Source organism: Arachis hypogaea, chromosome 13 (assembly GCF_003086295.3).
Source record: "Arachis hypogaea cultivar Tifrunner chromosome 13, arahy.Tifrunner.gnm2.J5K5, whole genome shotgun sequence".
Taxonomy (NCBI): Eukaryota; Viridiplantae; Streptophyta; class Magnoliopsida; order Fabales; family Fabaceae; genus Arachis; species Arachis hypogaea.
This window is the reverse complement of record NC_092048.1, coordinates 143,443,265-143,458,620: the sequence shown is the minus strand read 5'-3', so window position 1 is coordinate 143,458,620 and position 15,356 is coordinate 143,443,265.

Sequence of the window (15,356 nt, the reverse complement as noted above, 5' to 3'; positions counted from 1 at the left end):
TTTTCGAAATTTATATCAAAATTCTCGTTTTGACGAGCTCTATCCTATTTTGATATTAGTTTTGTATTTTTAATTTTTCTATTTAAAATTAAATTTATTAACTAATTATTTATCGATTTCAGCAGGGTTTACATAAAACGACGAAATGGAAAAAACGGAAGAGAAAGTGATAAAGAAAGTTAGACTTTTATAAATCTATTTTATTACATGGACATCAAATTTTACATGATTTTTCTCGAGTTTACTATATTATTAATTATGAGTTACATGACCAGAAAATTAAATAAATAAGTAAATAAATAAATTTGAATATAAAGGACGTGATTGCTAAGGAAGCCGTGTGTGAAGCGAGGGAAAATGAATCGGCATGTTCCTAAATCGATGTGAGTGTGGCTAAGTTGGTGTAGAGGCACGGTACACAACCGATCTGACACCATCGCAAACGGCACCGGGTGCCTATAAAAACACTTTAAACAACAAACATTGCCAGTACTACTTGGTCCCTTCTGTTGTGCACTCCTTATACATAATTGTTCATTCATCTATTGTATCAGGGATTCATTATAAGGAGAGGAGATGGAGCGTCCGACAAGCACCGCCAACCTTCCCCACGATGTTTGGACTTTAATTGCCGCGAAGACCGCAACACAATCCATCAGGGACTTGTGCAGTCTCAGGATGTCGTGCACCGCTGCACGCAATGCAGGGGATGAGGATTTTGTATACCGATGCACCTCGATTCCAATTTTGGACCAATGGTGGTGGAGTGTGAGTCCCATGCACCAGCAGGGAAGGAACTTCTTAGCACGATGCAGGCAGAGCGGGCACTTGGAAATTCTATTTCGGGATGCTGTGTCTGACCTTTTTCTCGGCGGGTGTCGTTTTGCGGGGATGGAAACGATGCACGCCGTCGCAGCCCACGGCCATTCAGCTGCCCAGTACACAGTGTCAATGATGCTGATGCTAGGTGATGACGTCGAGGCAAAGAACAAGGGCTTGGAAACATTTCGTGGGCTTGAGGCAGCCGGTTCCCTAACAATCTGCAAATTGGTGTTTCGAGATGTTATCCAAGGGTCGTGGACACATCTGCGTCACGTGCCAGTGCTAAACGGAGTGAATCTAGTTTGTGTTTCGCATGCATGTCCAAGCCATGGAAACATGGGTGCTATTTACCATCATCAACGCTATGGAAGAGGGTGGCACGTAAACGATGGTGATGGAGGTGCTGCTCATATTCCGTGTGTGCATTGTCGGGCAGACTATGAGTTGATCCTGTTTGTCCACCTCTTTGACTCATAGGATAGGAGTGAGTTCACCTTATATTTTTAGTTATCTAATATATGTATTATGTAAGGATTTTGCTATTTGCTATTATGTAATTATGTTATTATATATATATATATATATATATATATATATATATATATATATATCGTCTTGCTATCATTTTATGCCAATTAATAGATAATTTTGTGCACTGCTATTTATATGTTTTGTCATTTCGTATGAAAATTTTTATTTATAAAAAAAAATTGTTTCCGTTAATGACCTCCTTTTCAGTGACTCCCCATTGTATTGCCTCTACAAGTAACCATTTTTGTATAAATTCAACGTCAGTCTATCATGTTATTAAATAGTACACAACCCTTCCTATTTATTCAAACGTCACTTCAGTGGTAGATAAGTTCAAATCAAATCCCACCTCGGGAGAAAGATGATTTGGCCTACGCTCTAGCGAAGATATGCATTTATTGCTACGTTTGCGCAATCCATGGTACTCAATACCGCACACGTTTCCCTAGATCTTTTCTTCATTTACTGATAAAACCAGGGGCATTATTCTCTTAATTATTCCAAAAATAAAAGAGGTACACTATTTAAACATATTAAAAGGTATCAATTTATTTTTTAACACTTAAATGTTGATTAAAAATTTAAAACAAACTAATCAAAATAAAGAAATACGAAACAGCTTTATACTTTACATGGGCAATGCACAGTCAAATAGTCAATGCATAGGAAATATAAAAAAGACACCTGAGATAAAATATATACACGCTATTGACATACCATATCCGTCATAACCATTCGTCAGTTCTTATATGCCGTACCTTCTCATCTAACCTCTCTGTCTGAAGAAAAATTGTTGCTTTAAGGGTCTTCGTCGTCGGACAGACCTCATCGTCTTAATATGAGAAAATGTCATAGGAATCCCTCACCGACCATGCTGTTAGTCCCGACGACCTCGCAGAACTTCCGACCGCCAATCTAATCGACACCATCCGTTGGAAGGAGGTATTTTTGAGGGATAGACTTGAAACAACAGAGGAAAAACTCAGGCAGGCGAGGCTGGAGAATATTACCGCCAAGGTCAAGTTGAAGGCAAAGGAGCATGAACTGGAGTAAGTTCACCGGTTGCAAAAGAAGTTGCGCATGGAGCTGGAACAGAATGAAATGACCGTTCGCCAACTGGATGACAAAGCAAATGAATTGATAGCAGAAATGGCCAATATTTGTCAACAGGAATAGCAGGAGGCGGCCCTATGGTGTGAAGTGGAATGCAGGCTCGAGGTTGTGGAGATCAAACTAGGGTTATTGCTCTGCCATTGTTATCGTCAAGCTCCACTAATGGCACACAACTCTAACGATCAGGAGTCCACCGGGCAAAATGAAGACGATATCGGGGGTATTTGACCTACGGCTTGTATGTTTCATACCTTTATGTCATGTTTTCCGTCGAGGCCTTGTATGAATGTTTTATTTGCTTTGTTTGTTTAGCCATCGTTTTGTTATTATGTAACGGCTACGACAAACTCGATTTTCTTAATTATATCTAATTTTGCACCATTTGAGTTGCTCTGTTTGTTTTTTTTTTTTTTGGGTGAAGTTATGAAATACTGCGTGAACAACAATGCGTTTTAATTATGTTAATTTATTGGATCAAACTGACATTTTTTATTTTGTGGGTAAATTGTCAAAGTTGGGAGTGATATTTTTCTTCCCCCTCGTCTTTACTTTAGAATTTTTTTATTAAAAATAATTAAATTAAAATTTTAATATTTGAGTTTAAATTAATTAAATTTTTTATAATATTAAATTTTTTTATGTTTAAAATATAAAAATTCAATAATTAAAAAAAATAAAATTAAGTAAATTAATTTAAATAATTAAGATTTAGTATTTAATTTTATGAAAAAAATTAATGAGATTATTTTTAATTTTGAATTTTTGCGTAATTTTTTAAAATTATTTAATAAATTAAAAAATAAATATTTATATATTCCTAAATTATTTTGATGAGTGAAATGGCGTGTTTCAGTTCCCCAACCCCCTTTCCAAAGAAACCCTAATCTGATGAGTGAACCCCCTGAACCCTCGTCTCTCTTCTTTCTCATCAGTCACTCATGACCTCACCTCGTCACTTCGTCAATCGTCACTCTCACGGTCTCACCTATTGTCTCTGATATTCCCTCACCTCGTTACTTCTCTCTCGGTCTCGCACTCATCTGAGACTCAAGCTCGTCGTCGCAGTCTTGCACTCAGTAGCCGCCTTCCCTGCGTTCGCTTCGTTGGCAGCAGAAATAGACAGAACCAGCATCTGGCGTGGTGGTAGTCATCTTGTTTCGGTCGTTAGTTCAATTGGTCAGATTCCCAGGTGAGCTCCCTTCGACCCTGTTCTTTTAGACTTTCAATGTCAATTTTGGTGTATCTTAGGATTTCATAGTGAAATTAGAATTTTATGGTGGTGGACTCGTGTTTGTTGTTGTTGTATTTGGTGTTTTAGAATTGTTGCTGAACCTGAGCAAAATTTTTGTTGTTGTTGGATAACATAATTGGGTTGAGTTGAATTTGATGCTGATTATCATCGGTGAACCTTGAATTTGTTGCTGTCTTGCTGAAATAATCACCTAGCTTAACTTAGTTTGTTTCTGAAAATCATTGATGATTTGAATTTGTTACAGATTGAACTTTGAATTTGTTGCTGTTTTGCTGAATAATCACTTAGTTAATTTTTTTAATTGCGTAAAATATTTGTTAGTGATTATGATCACTGAAAATGGAATCTATTGTTATTTTGTTGAAATAATCATTTAGCTAAATTTTTTGTTTGATGTAAATCTGTAAATCATTTTTTGAATTAAATCTTTTGCTACTGAAAAATTATTATAGTTGAATTTGTAGTTGAAAATGAGGTTCATGCTCTCTGACAATTATATTTGATTTTGTGTTAGAAATTGTGAAATTTTAACTTTAAACTAGTTGCTATCTCTATTGCATTCTGTTTTGCTTGTTGGAACTATTACTGCTACTGTGTTGTTATTGGTGCTGATTGGAGGAACTGATGCTGCTGTTGCCATCATCCTTGATTGGGCAACCTTTTTCCCACCTCAAAGTATGGTGTTTGAAATGTTGTTCTAGTATGAAACTAGAAATTACTTGTGGTTAAATTAGGTTATAGAAATGCTGTTGATATATACTTGATTATGATGAGTTATTGGTATTATATATTTATGATGACTATTTATATTGGATGGTGCTGGAAGTTGAAAATGTTTCTCAAATATGTTTGATGAACAAAGCACCTAATTAAATTAAGTCCTAATAGAAATGATTTAACCTTGAATGAGGTTTAGTATATATATTTTGTTTTGCATGAAAAACTCAGTACGTGGGAGAAGTTGGCTAGACTTGACATTATTTTGGATGAGTTCTCAAATTGTGTTGTGTGAAGAGGTCATAAAAATTGTACACCGTCTTTTTTTTTCCAGATACAAAATGTCGTGGAGTATTTGGGGAGCAGCATTGAAGGAGAGTAATTTGGTAATTGAACGGTGATTAATTAGCCCTAGTTTATATATTGAATTGTCAATTGTTGATAATTTGCATCCTTGATTGGTTGGTTTTAAACTTTGAGAATAGATTCTCAAAGAATTAGTTAATTTTAACTTGTAGGGTTCTATATATCTTAATTTTTACTTTGATGAAGATAGTGTTATATGTTGTTTTTAATTTTGGTTTTTGTTGTTTATATTTGCAGGGATATAAAATTGATGACAATTACTAGACTTTATATTGACTGAAATATGCTAGAAGAGTCAAGGATTATAAATCCTACATGATAACAAATTTTATATTAGAAAAAAATTGTGTTTAGTTGAATTTGTAGAACTTATTTTATTATTGTAAAAGAATCTTAATTATATGTAAGATATTTTAATTATCTATATGATTATATATTATATAAATGTTAAGTTAGCATGTTTAAAAAATTAATTGATATATTAGTTATTTAAATAAATATTGCAAAATAAATTTTTTATTTTTGTAACTAAATGAATAAAAATGTTACAAAGTAAGTAGTATTTTATAACAAAATATTGTGATACAAAAATCTAAATTGTTACAAAAAAATTTTACTTGTCAAATTTGTTACAAAATATAATTTTGTATTGTAATGGTTTTATTTTTTGTTATAAAATTTTTTTATAATAGGACATACTACAATAATTCTTTCGTTTCAAGAAAAAACTAGGGTTTTTTTACTTTTAATTTGTTTGTTTAATCGTTATTTATATTTTTTCGTATTATTTATGTATTTTTCTGTTATTTTTTCTTATATTTTTTGCTATGTTAATGTTTAGTGAAATAATTTTTTGGTCACTTGTTTATATTTAATGATTGAATCCACAACCATACGCAAAGCTTGCGTTGCCCGAAATTGAGTAGCGGATATGCTTCTTACTTGCATTGGTCGCTTAGATGAGCATGAATCGATGGTCGAGGAGGAAATACAGGCTATTGCATGGCTCGTGCCGAAATCTTGAGGGACAAAGAAGGGATTCGAAGACGATGGAGAATATCGTTGTGTACCATCAATGATTGTACAGGTGGCTGCCCCATCAGGAGGATTCATCATGAACATCGATGTCGTCGAGGCAACAAAAAGAGAAAGATGGACAAGAGGACGACACATGCTTTTTTTTTGATAAGTGGATTGGACAACTTTCAATTCTAGATATCCCAATGGATTAGACAACTTCTAATCTTAGGTACACAATACATCCACACATTCTTCACACATTTTATCACATTTTTTCCTCAATTGTATTTTTTAGGGTTTGAACCTTAAACTTTTGAGGTGGGGAGGGGGAGACATGTTATGTGAGTTAATGCTCATTGACGAGGACGACACATGCTTACATAGACCCTTAGCATGCATTTGTTTTATTGTTTGTTTGTTTTTTTTTTTTTATCAAAGATAGATTTTCATTTAATGAAAATAATTTTTGGGTCCACGCTAGACCTCAAATAATGACAAAACGAGATTTTCATAAACAAAAAGACATAAAACAATTCATAGAAAAAAAAGAGCAACATTTGGATGTCTTCTTTTTAGTATCAACGTCATCACTCCGTTCTTCAAATTGTCCATTAATTTCAAAATTCTGAAGCATTTTTTCTTGTTAATTCAACAACGCGTTGGCCATAAAAACTATCACCCTTGAAGATGAACTTATTTCGGACTTTTCAAATTTCCCAACTCAGGTACGTAGTTGCTCTTATTTTCATTTTACCATTCTTTTGTTCTTTAATTTTTCGGTTAATTCGAACCACCATTCTCATGTTTCTTGCTCGGTTCGAAACTCAGGGGCTTCAAATCCAGAGTTCAGTCATACACCTTGGGACTACATGAACTAAACAAGCAGTGTTGGATAGATTCATCAACTTGGTTACATCTTTGGCAAATTGGGAAAATAGTAGGTATTCATTCATGGATTCTTTGACCCACGAGTAATTCTTTATGCATTATTTTCCACAAGAAAATTCTGATTTTGGGTTGTACTTTCAGGTCCCAAACTGATCTCCAAAGCCTCTTCTGCTGGCATTGTGTAGGCATCAAATCAAGAGGAGGATGATAGAACTGGTGAACTAAGTCATATCCTGAAGCCACTGAGTAATTTTCACTTCTTTCATGGTTCAAGGTGAGTCTATCACTTCCTTCTTCTATATCTGTCTGTAGAATGACTTGAGCAATCTTTGCATTAAATTGTTCTGTTATGAGTTATTGATTTCATTGTTTGGTATTTGTTATGAGTTGATTAACCTATGTTAATTCGGAGTCATCATTTGGATAGATAGGAACGGATGATCTTTGATCCAAGTATCCTCCCAGATTCTTACAGAATAACCATTTTTCACCTTCCATCACACTCCTTTTACAAGAACCTTCTATCCTTCTAACAAACTTTGCCAGCCCAAAAGGTGTTGACTCCAGTTTCTGCCTTGAAAAAGTCAGAAAACTTGAAATACTTGTTCTTATAGACTTTGTAAATTAGTGAGTTAGGCTTTGTTTGTAGTCTCCAACCTTGCTTACCTAATATTACCAGATTAAGAGCTCTGAGGTCTTTAAAGTTCAGTCCTCTCTGGATTTTTGGTGTGCATAGAACGTTCCATCTAACCCAGAGCAAAATATCTATTCTCAATTTTAATGAGAGAGTGTTATTATGTAACACATTTTAGTTGTTAAATTAGTAATATAATATAATTATATTTTAATTTAAAAATTTTTAATTTTAATTTTAATTTTAATTTTAATTTTAATTTTAATTTTAATTTTAATTAGAAAATATCATATTGTGTATTTTAGTATTTAAATTTATAATTAGTCATTGATAGTAATACATAAAAGAGATAGAATAGATGAAAAGATGAGAAAAAAAGATGGGAAGAAAATTTTTTAATTTAAAAAAAATAATTTTAATTGTAATGAAAGAATAACATATGACATATTTTAATTATAAAAGTAATAATATACAATAAATTTATTACACTTAAATATATTTCATCGATCTAAAGATAATGTCTACGATGCCCTAAATATTAGAAAAAAAATATAGGATCATAAACACAGTTTCAAATCGATCGATCCCATATTTTTTCTTCTGATCTCTAGGGCGTAGCACAATTATATATATCATGCATGATGCACCCATTTTTATCCAAAAGAAAAATGATGAGGCACCCATAGTAAGGTGTGTGAGTGCAATTTGGTGAGGTGTGTGAGTGTGAACGCCATGATGTTAGTATCTATATTGTTGGCCGTAGATCTTTGCTTCAAGCTGTGAAACTTGACTTTTTGAGAGTTGGCTCTTGATACCAATTGATGGTAATGCTAGAACTTGAGAAGGGGGTTGAATCAAGTTCAATTTAGAAAAGAAATTTTTTTCCAGATTTTCTTGAAAGCAGATTATGCAGGAGTTTTTTTTTTTCATGATGGCCCAACAAGTGGTATCAGAGCCAATGATTAATTGGTCTGGTGGTTTTAAGGGGTATTCAAGGTGAAGCATCGAAAGTCTTTCCGGTAAAGATTGTCCGGACAGCATGTTCCGCGGTTTTTTGTGGCAATATGATGGACGAATACTCATATGTGGTGGAGGAGCTTGAAGAAAGCAAGGAAGAGTGAGGAGTTTATAAGATGTGAGATCTATTAACTTACTACCTTAAGGTTTTTGAGTTGGATCTGGTGTCTTCTCATCTTATGTTCTCTCACTTGATTTCTCCCCGAAGTCTCTCCATTTCGTCGAAAACTCTCTACGGTGACCCAACAATAGAGAAGGGAAGAGAGATAAATAAGAGAATGTAGAAAGAGAATTTATTGATTTTGGAAAAAATATCTCTTCTCAATTTTAATGAGAGTGTTAGTTATTTTGTATTTTTAACTCTCTATTCTCACTTTCTGTTTACCTATTCTTATGAACCTTAGTTTTCTTCGTACGCAAGTAATCTCCTTTTTGAGTGTTGCGCTTTTTATTTTGCGATTTTGTTTTATCCGTTTTTTTAAGGCTCCTCGTATACTATACTCTTTCCAATATTATTTTGTATATATTTTGTGATTAGAGGTCGTAATACCACATTATCTCTGTTTTACGGCTTAAGAGTAAAGCTTTGAGTGGGACTCATAGAGAAAAATAGAGAATGAGAGAGATAAATAAAAAGATGTAGAAAGAGAGTTTATTAATTAAAAAAAATCTCTTCTTAATTTTAATGAGAGTGTTATTAGTTATTTCATGATATATTTTAGTTGTTAAAAGTAATATAATATAGTGATATTTTAATTTTAAATTTTTTACTTTTAATTTTAATTTTAATTAGAGAATAGTATATTATATATTTTAATATTTAAATTTATAATTAGTTAGTAATAATGATATATAAAAAAGATAAAATAGATAAACAAATGAGAAAAATAAAGAGAAAGAGATAAAAAAAACTATTTAATTAAAAAATTTAATTTTAATAATAATAAAAAAATAATGTATAACATACTTTAAAGTGGAAACTCAGGTGCAGTCGACTTTACGTAAAGTTGATAATTGAGAATCGTTAGATAATTTGACTAATTTAACTAAATTTTTATCTAACAGTTCTCAATTATCAACTTTACATCGACTGCACCTAAATTTTCACCATATTTTAATTATAAAATTAATAATATATAATAAATTTATTACACTTAAATACATTCAATCAGTCTAAAGATAATGTCTACTATACCCTAAATATTAGGGGAAAAAAATAAGATCATAAATACAGTTTTTGAACCGATTTATCCCATTAATTTTTTTTTCTGATTCCTAGAACGTAGCACCGTCATATATATGATGGATGATACACTCATTTTTGTCCAAAAGGAAAATGATGAGGCATCCATTCATCCTTGTAAATGACATATAATTTATAGCTTGTTTGATATCCATTACTATTGCATGTGGTGTTCGGCGAGAATGGATTACGTGGATGCCTATTTGCATGCCACGAACATCATTTGCATGGATTGTCGACATGTTTCACCATCCCAAGCGGTGGAACTGCAACGTAGCAACTCATCGCAAAGGCAAATGTCCACGTACTTTAACTTATTTACAATATATTATCGGCAATCATGACGAATGAAAGTATGTGTCACCCGTAACTTGCATGCATACCATAGTACATGCCTCTTTCCTTAATCATTGTGTTAAATTTTTAGAATATATAATTATTTATGTTTTTTATTTTTATAATATTTTTAATTTAATGGATTAAAAATTAATTTATTATCAATTTAATTTTTATTTAAAATTCGTTTTTGGTTAACAGATTATTACCTACACAAGATGAAAATAATATACCTATATATACGCACACACGCACATGTTGTGATATATTTTGTTACATGGGGTAAAAAAGAATTCTTAATACAAACTCAAAATTTTACTCAGTTTTTTGAGGTACATATACTTAATTAATCATTCATATACAATTAGAAGATTTATTTCCTCTATTATCAGCAATTAGGAAAAAACGAGAGTGGGGCCGATAAGGGGATCCTGTTTTGCAGAGGAATTACTGTTATTTTAAGTTTAACTTTCAAATTGGTGCCATCTGAAAATTGTAGAATTCGAAGTACTCTTAGATTGTTTAACGGTTGATTTTGAGAACCGCACTTTAGGCATAAATAAAGGATTTCTTTTCACAAAAGAAATGTGACCGACCTAATATTTTTTGTATGTATACGTATAGTTGTATATAAATATAAAATCATGTTATTTGTATATTTTTTGAGTTTATCTACGCACAGTAGACCGGTAGACCTACGATTATGAATTTATGATTAAACATGATTCTAGTTGTATTTTTTTAATTATGGTTCTAGGTGCACATTCCATTTACTACATGTTCCACAGCGATATAATTTTTAAATGGTTTAAAGGGTACGAAACATTCTTCGTATTATTTTAGATTTTAAAATTAAAATTAGAGCCATTCATTTTAATTTTAATTTTAATATCATTCCATTCATAATATTTGACACATTTAACTATTTATACGAGTATTTAAAGAAAAAAATATTCAATATCATCATCAATGATAATGATAGGCATCTACCAAATAGATATATACGGAAATTTTTTAACTCGAAATAAAATTTTAAAAAAACAAGAGATTTATTTTATACATTAAATAAGTGTAAAATTTAATTTACATGTAATTATATATAATAAAAAATAATTTATTTTTAAAGAGTAGCCGAATAATTATCTATATATAAAAGGGGAAAATAAAGTATTTTCGTCAAAATTGAAAATAGATTGTAATTTTGTGATCCAAAGGATAATAGGCTGATTAGTATTACTTTTATGAAAAACCAGTTTGGGATGATGCATAACTTAATTAAGGTTAAGTAAGTTGATTATACTACTATTATCAGTTGACCGACCACAAGTAACACACACTTTTGGACAATTTAATCTCTCGGTGCTTCGTCAATTTGCCCTTTATCCAAGTGCCTAGGTTCTGCGTATTTAACTAAGGACAATTTTCTTCATCAATTTTATCCGTACAAGACATTTTTGAGTTCCAGACTATCCTCCATTGGAAGTGGACAAGGCAAGAGTTGTGGCCACTCTCCCCTCCATGTTCCTTTCCTCTTCTTCTATAAATAATATATACTTTATGTCAACTCAATAAATTAATACTTACTAAAGATAAGTATGTACCATGCTATGATCTTGACCTAGACATGTAATTAACTTGATTATTAATTAATTAAGTTCATATGGTTGCCATAGAATAAGAATTTATGCATAATAATGGAGGCTTATATATATATATATATATATATATATATATATATATATATATATCCTTCTCATTAACTATTTATTTGTTGTGCAAGATTAATATATGGAATTATAAGTTATATTTCGTTATCGAAGGAACATAAATAAAAAAAAAAATGTACAAATATCATCTATTCAAGTATGCATCATGGTCCACCGCCCTCTATATAAACCTAACATGCAAACATTTGAAAATTCCGATGTTAAAAAGTACATTATTGCTAAATGATTTTAAGATATTAATTGAAATAACACAAGTAGTGCAAGTGAAATTTTCTGTGTGCACTCCACTAAAACATTATGTTGATCAAGTGGAAATGTAATAATGCTATATATTAATAAAGTCTCATATGCCATATTGAAAAGATCATCTTAAAGTAAAAGTTTTATAAAATTTTAAATTCTTCCACTTTAATTGTTAAATTTTAAAGTATAATTTTTCAAAGGTTTCAAAGAATAATAAGCCTCATATGCCATATTGAAAGAATATTAGTATCTCGTTTATTATTAAATATATAAAACATAAAAGTTTGAAGGAGATATATAAAAATAAAATAATTTTTTTTAAGTAGTAATACGGCCAATACGACTAGATGACCAATAAAATTCAGTCTTCATTTAGTTATTAGATACTAAGACTAAATTAAATAAATATAAAAAATACATCAGTAGATCACATTTAATATCTCATGTTTTCTCTTTTTTATATTTAAAATATAAAATTAGTCTCTCTAAAAATTAATATATTTTAAGGAGTAAAAATCAAATATATATGTTACGTTGTAAAAATATCAAAAAATAAAAAATTATAATTTTTTATTTAAAAATTAGGAAAATAATTAAGAGAATGAATCAGAATTTTCAATCTTTTTCTATTTAAAACACAGTCTAAATAAAAATAATAAATTTTATTAAAAAATAAAAATAACAAAATTTAAAATATAAATTTTAAATATTAAATTTTAAATTCATTATTAATTTCAAGAGGTTTGGTGCGTATACGTAAGAGAAATTTTAGAAACTAATAAAATCAAATTTAATTCGAATTAAAAGTTATTTTTTTTTAAATTGAAAAATAAATATATAAAAATTAATATAATTAAATTTAAAATTTTAAAATTAATTAAATATTAATAAATTACTAATTATGTAATATTGTTCTGTATTATCAAACTATGCAGTGATCAATAGATGAATGAAAAAACAAAGTCTGCCGAATGGTGCGGACAGCCATTCTTAGAACACTCGTCTGTATTATTTAGCCCCATCACTTTGCACCGTATTCAAGTTCTCTCTCTTTTTATGGAGTTTATCTGATCTCGTAATATTCACATAAACTCCATGCATGCTTGATTGCCTGTCATGTATATGAACTGCTTTGAAACTTTAGAAATCATCTTACGTAAGACATTATAAATGTAAATTGTGAATTTTTAGTATCTAGTAATGCGGTTTATTATTCTATTTAATTTATTAATATTCAAACTCATCACTATCTTTCTTATCTTTTGAGCTGTTATATGACTCAAAATTTTATTGTATGTGGTGTTGTCCAAATTCCATGAAAGTACTAATTGCAGCATTAAATTTAGATAAATACAATAATAAAAAATTAGACCCTTAAAAAAATAGAAATCATAGTAAAGAAAGGACAAAATTTGTCGCTCTCACGTATCAATATAATTTTTTAAATAATAATTAAAATAATCTTTTTTAATTTAATTCAAAACATTATGAATAAGTAATATTTTTTTATATAAAATTTGAGAAAGAAATTAAAATTATTTTTATTAAATCGTCCATAAAATTAAAATTATTTTAAAAATAATTTTTATTAAAATATTATTTTTTTGACTATTTTATCTTGTTATAAAATTTTATTTTTTAACACAATTTATCAATAATAAAAAAAAGAAAGGAGAAGGAGAAAGAAGCACCAGTAAGAGAGAAGCAGATAAAAGAAAAAAAAATAAAGAAAAAAACTCATTAGAATAGAAAAAAAAAATTAAAGAACAAAAAAAAAAGGAAAAGAGGAAGGGGGAGGAAGTTATTGTCACCACTGCTGCTGCAAATTAGGGAGAAGGAATGATTGACAGAAAGTAGGATAGTAAAGAGAAAATGAAATGGGTGTGATTTTGGGGTTTACCAAGAATCGAATTCTTGAATTTTTGGATCTAGAATTTTAATATCATGTTATGATATCATTTATCCTAAAAGTTTTAACTGATGGAAAAAGTTAACACTAATGGTTATATCTCTAATACTCCCTAAACCTTTATTGTACACATTGTATAAATATTTCATTGGTTTTCTATATTTTTTCTTATTTAATTAGCAATTCTGTTAGATACACAACGAAAAATCTAAACAACGTGAACAATGTGCTACGTTTTTGGCTCACAGCAAAAAATAGTCCATCACAAATTATCCTCCCAAAAATTCTACTTTCACTTTTTATACTTCTATCCACCTTTTAACCATTTTACCACCGCACACCTTTCCTCAAACCCTCACTGTATAGTTGGTCTCTTCTTCACTAATCAGCCTTAGTGTGGTAGAGCTTTTTCTCCATCAAGCTTACAATTTAGAATGAAAATAACCCTCCGGCTTCTGCATTCTTAGTAAAATGAACATCTATTAAATTTTATTATATCTACTTACATTCAATCCAAATTAAATAAACATCTACTTTAGAATGAAAAATAACCATTTATATATCTAATAAAATGAACATACAGCAAATTTTATTATACCTAATTAAATGCAACCCAAATTAAATAAAATGTCACTTTAAAATAAAAATAAGCATTCGCATACCTGATAAAATTAATAATAATTCAAAGAGAAAAGAGAATGTAAACAGCAATCATCTATCACCATCAGCATTACTCACTATTTTCATTTTTCTATGAAAAAAAATGAAAGAAAGAATTTCATTTTATTATTAGCAAAAGAAAAGAAATGGCTATCTTTGTTGTGGCGTAGTTTTTGATTTGATTATCTATCATTATTCGTGCACATATCATATTTCTTAAGTTTGTTTCACGTCGATCACATTATTAATAAACAATTGCATGTTTTTTGATGTCTTCTTCTATCAAATGCTTTCTTGCTTTTTATGATCATAGAAGAACTTCATCCGTAAGAGGACAAACGACGGTTTTAGCATGAGACAAACGGCAGCGGCGGCACAAGCTAACAGCGGGTAACGTGACACTACGGCGGCATTGGCACAGGCGGTGGGTTTTTACTGCGTCTGAACGGCTTTTTCCGACGACGATAGTGGAGAATGAAAAAATTATGTCATTTGAGTCATAATTTATTGATCTGTTAATAATTATTTAATGAAAAAATGCTACTTGTACAACAAAATTCAGCCTTTGGTCAACTTTTAATATTATTTAATTATTTTTTAAGTAAAACATATTCCTATTTTTTAGATACACATTAGTAATTAAGATTAATTTAAATTTTAAAAACTAAAATTTCTCTAACTTCCTATCCACTTCATAATTAGTTATTGTTTTCTTCTTTTACATTACTTCTCTTTGTAATACGGTTTTTTTCTGTCTCATTCTCTTATACAAGACCGCTTTTTTTACATTTCTTACTTATGTTATATTATTTAGTAGTTGTAAAGGCTAGATTCATTGGTTCAAATGAATGAGTTTTAGATGTGTGTAAGAATTAATT